The sequence below is a fragment of the Natrix helvetica genome, assembly GCF_964273705.1.
Source record: "Natrix helvetica genome assembly, chromosome: 6".
Classification (NCBI taxonomy): domain Eukaryota; kingdom Metazoa; phylum Chordata; class Lepidosauria; order Squamata; family Natricidae; genus Natrix; species Natrix helvetica.
Window position 1 is genome coordinate 85,424,579 of NC_138553.1, and position 5,214 is coordinate 85,429,792.

The 5,214-nt window shown below is 40.1% G+C and overlaps 1 long non-coding RNA gene across 1 annotated transcript; it reads left to right on the forward strand.

Annotated features, from left to right (window-relative positions):
- LOC309395003 lies at positions 1-3,363 on the forward strand. Its single transcript, XR_014175838.1, has 3 exons — positions 1-208; positions 1,568-1,640; positions 3,216-3,363. It is a non-coding gene; the product is annotated as an uncharacterized lncRNA (long non-coding RNA).
- The last annotated feature ends 1,851 nt before the right edge of the window (positions 3,364-5,214 follow it).

Here is a 5,214-nt window from a genome sequence, read left to right on the forward strand (position 1 = left end):
ATGTTTACACAATCCTACAAACTCCACACTTTTACAGACGGATCAATCGACCGGAACTGTTGCAAATGGACGTTTAAAAGCAACATTGAAGTACACTCTAAGGGTGTGACTGATGTTTTATTTGAAAAGGAAAGGATGGGGAAATAGTTAGACTGATTCTCACAAGGTTCTCCACGAGGTTGCAGCAATTAAATAAACTCGGGACAAGGTAAGTGTAACAAAAAAAAAAAACCCTTTTAGGAGCAGTAATGAAAACCACAGAAATAAAGTGAAAATGGGGGGGGGGGGAGCACTTTATGCAAAAAAAAAAAAAAAAACCCTCACCACCCAGATCTTTAAAATATAGTCAAAGTATTGATGCCCCCAGTTCAATATTTTAGAGAACCTGATATCTATTTTGTCAGAATATAAAACAAAACTACCATGAATTGCCTAAAGGCGAACAGTCCAGCAGTGGAGAGAATAAATCTCTTTACCATAGACGTATGTTTTGGATCATCAGATTTGGCACTTCAAAGGTGTTTCTCAAACATACAGTCTATTGATATTAAGTTACACACAGTGGGTTTTTTATTGTGCATATGGTCTTACACAGAGAGAGAGAGAGACAAACAGACAGACAGAAAGAAAGAAATCCTACATATATAGCAAATTACATCAATATCTGGATCCCTGTTGCTTGTAGGATTATTTTCAACTGGTATGTAGTAACCAGCTGCCCCAAAAGAGGATCTTTTTCTTTAGATTCCTTGTAATGGAAATCTTGGCTCTTAGTGAATAATCCAGAAATGCAGAGACGGATCACCTCAAAGCAAAGTATTGCAAAAGAGGAAACAAAATTACATTTCTGACATTTGAATAAGTTATGCAAATTAAAATGTTTGATTTATGACATTTATCGTGTCAGGTAAAATGAAGCAGTCATAAATTATTATGAAAAGAGTTAGTAATCAGACTAACTCTTCACAAACTGTGATATCAGAAAGGAAGAAAGGAGAAGATGTAGGTGACTTTGAGGCTTTAACCAGATTCTGGTCACAATGACTATCAAGATGTCCCCTGTCACAATTGCTAAAGCAATTATCAAGTGATATTGGAAGTCATGCAGAGGATAGATAGATAGATAGATAGATGATAGATAGATAGATAGATAGATAGATAGATAGATAGATAGATAGATAGATAGATAGATAGATAGATGATAGATAGATGATAGATAGATAGATAGATAGATAGATAGATAGATAGATAGATAGATAGAGATGATAGATAGATAGATAGATAGATAGATAGATAGATAGATAGATGATAGATAGATAGATAGATAGATAGATAGATAGATAGATAGATAGATAGATAGATAGATAGATGAGAGAGAGAGAGAGGCCTCTGGCTTGTGGCATGTCCATGTGTCAATCAAAGATAAGTTGAGCCTTCGAATATGTTCCCCATGTGTTTCTACTTTAAACCCCTCATTTTAGACCAAGCCATCCTAAATTTCTTCTGGTTTTAACATTAGAAAAAGACAATTAGAAGCTGATGGGAATTGTGTTTCTTTTGTTTCAAGAGCCAACATATTGGACCAATTCCAAAGCAGACCCGATGCACTTAGCACATCTACAGATCCAGGTTAATAACAGGTGATAGTCCAAAATGTTGCTTAATAGCAGATTTGTTAATAAAAGAACATTCTAAGCATGGAAAGGAAGGTTTAAAGATATTTCTTCCCTCTCCACAAAGCCCAGCTACGAGATGCCAGTGAGGCTCAGGCGTCTTGTAGAAACAGATGGTTTGTGGTAACAGAAGAGCCTCATGGCCTACAGAATATTCATTTTTTTAATTAGATATCATTGCTGGTCCTTTTTTGCCAACTGTTCCGTATTATGGTAATTTGTGTGCGTATCTTCAGCAGCGGCTCCTTAGGAAAACAGAAGTGAGATCTTGAAAGGCCACGTGTGCCTCTGTGTTAAATCACATCAGACCTCGGATCACAGGAGGGCCCCTTCTTGGCTTCTGGAACATTCCTTCTGCCACCCTCTCCTGATCCCCCAGCAGCCCCGGAGTTAAGCCTCCTCATGCGGGTTTCATTCACGCGTTTAACCTTTCCAAAGGTAAAGCTAATAAAGATTATATCCAACTGTCTCTGGGTTGGATCACATCCTCGGGGTGAACATGTGGGATATTAGGACCTTGAGTTATAGCCTTCAAAGCTTGAGTCTGTGGCGAGGATTCCCCCCCCCCTTGAAGTTATAGGGAGGAAGAGGAAGAAAGTCCCGGCATCAAATGATTCCGGTGGAATTATAACTGCCCAGAAATATTAGAAGAAGGTCAAAATGTCAGAATTACTATTTTGAACAATGAATCCAGTCTAAATCTCTAAAAAAATAATATTCTAGTCTCTAATGATAATAATGTATACTATGTAATCTTCTCTATTACAGTGGTGAAATTCAAATTTTTTACTACCAGTTCTGTGGCCGTGGCTTGGTTTGCTGTGGCATGGCTTGGTGGGCGTGGCAGGGGAAGGATACTGCAAAATCCCCACTCCCTCCTGATCAGCTGGGACTCGGGAGGCAGAGAATAGATGGGGGCGGGGCCAGCCAGAGGTGGTATTTGCCGGTTCTCCGAACTACTCAAAATTTCTGCTACCGGTTCTCCAGAACTGGTCAGAACCTGCTGGATTTCACCCCTGCTCTATTATAGAAAATAGAATATCAGAACATCCTAATTTCTAATAATGTTCTAGTATTAGAATTCCAAGTCCACTCTGAATCTTTATCACGAATGACAAACATTTGCCTTAGTTTCTGCATCAAAGAGTAGAGCTTTAAGCAGAGCATATTTATGCTTTCTGCAAGTTATTTCTAGCTAAAAGGGGAGTGAAATTACATCATTAGGAAATGAACTGTTTATAAAATAAATATGTAAAATAAAAACCAAGAGTTAAGCTCCATAAATAAACCAGAATTCCTAAAATCGTGGCTTTCAGTGCAGGAAACTGTAACTTCCTGCAACATTAATCCATAATTCCGTGCTTTTGCAATCTGGAATAGGATGAGCTTGGTCTCAATCTTCTTTTGCCTGATGAACTTTCAAGACTGTGAAAAATGCTATTAGGTTCCCATCAGTCTTTTTCTTCCTTCAAAGCTAAAAATATTCTATTCCTTATATTCTAGTCTTTACAGGGATGAATTTCTATGTTTTACTGTTTACAGTTATCTGAAAGCAGATAAAAGATTTTATGGTTTTGAACCATTTAAGAGTGAAGTTGAAGCAGAACTATGGACAAACGATGCACGTGTGATGGCTAAAGCACAAGCTTTTATTGAAATATAAAAGAGAAGAAGAACGAGCGGCAGAACGAATGATAAAGTGAGCTAAAAACTTTGGTTATTTTATGCAGATGGAAGGATGGGAAAATATGGGGTTGAAATTTACCCTGTTATAACCTGAAAGGGAACTTTTATAAAATGATGTACAGAGTCATTAAAAATAAACGCTCCCACTTTCTCTAAGAAGTCTTTTGAAGTGTGAGGTCACAAAAGCCTTTTCAGGGCTTGAGATGAAGCCTGACCAATATAGAATTCAGTGGAACAATTACTTTGGATGGGTAGAAAATGTGTACTTGTTGATGGAATAGGAAATTGTGGTTGCTTTTTCACAGGCATTTCTTGGGGCTGACACCTACTGAGTTGGGAACAGGCTGTTTAATCCCTAGCCCTTTTCATGCATTATTTTTTTTTATTGTTTGGTGTATTTGATATACACAGATCAGCGGTGTCAAACTCAAGGCCGTGGGGCCAGATCCGGCCCATGGGGTCCTTTGATCCTGCCTGCAGGGCTGGCCCAAGAACAGCAAAGGACTGGCCCGCAGTGCTTCTGCCAGCAGAAAAGAGCTCCTGAGCTCTGCTTTGACTAGCAGAGGGTTGCAGGAGGCCGTGGCAGCCAAAAACGGAGCTCGGGAGTCCATTTTCACACACAGAGCACTTGGGTCACCACAGGTGACCCCCAACAGGAGTGACATCCAGCTGGCCACGCCCACTCCAGCCACGCCCAGGCCCCTGAGGTCAAACACAGCCCTGATGCAGCCCTCAATGAAGTCGAGTTTGACACCCCTGACAAAGAGGTGTTTCTATAACTGTCCTGCTTAGAAAGACTCCTAGGGGTTCAAACTGAAAGAAAAAAACACAGAGCAATTCATAAAATGACCACAGCTGAGGTCCATCATCCACCAGAAAACCATTCCTGAACGGAAGGATCAACACCCCTTCGCAAAAGGCAAGTAAGACGGAATCTCTCACATCTAAGGGGAAACATGCTCCATAGTTTGAGCCTTTTCAGGCCTACTTCAGCTCACTTGGATTGGAGACCCTCAACGTCTCTTCTTGAGATGACTTGAGATCAGACCAAAAAGTAGGGCACACATCTAACTAATAGATAAAGGAAGCAAATGATGATTTGGAGATGGCTTGCAAGGTGTATGTGAAAGGGAGGCCGGGGGGATGGGGGGGGTCCTGGTCCTCTTGCAATTATAAAAAAGACCCAAGTGAGCAATTGAACATCAAGAGCAGATTTGACTTGAAGAATGTCAACCTTTCACTCATGAAATTTAAGATGCCTGGGGAAGAGGCACAAACAAGCCTGGCTTGTCTCTTTACTCATACTTTTGTTCACTTTTTAGTACACTGTGCCATTCACAATTCATTTCCCAGATGCATTAACTAAATAAATCAGAAAATATCAGTTGACAGGATCTCCTCAGTTTTTGCCAAATTATACACCAATGAGCAGTTTGCCAGTGCAATGCAAGACACTTTTTAACAAAGAAGTTAACACCTCAACATTGTTCATTGTAGTGTGAAATTAGACTGAAACAGGAAACTGTTCCTTTAACCTTAATTAACTCGGGCCGGCTTTTCCTTTCAGAGAAATCTTCTGAACCCATCAAAAGTTAAATGAAACTCATCGTGGTTTCCATCACACAAATTAACCCACAGTTAGAGATGAACCAATCAATGTCCACACCAGATACTGGAGCCCAGGAGAAGCAAACGGGGGGGGGGGGGAAGCACGTTGGGATAATCCTTTGTTGCTAAAGAATAAAGCATTTTGCGGCCAGGTCCTTGATCTGTTTAAAGACGTGTGCTTTAATCTACTTGATCAATGCTGATAGCTGGGATGCGTCTCTGGTCATTGTTTCTGGTGTTTTGTATC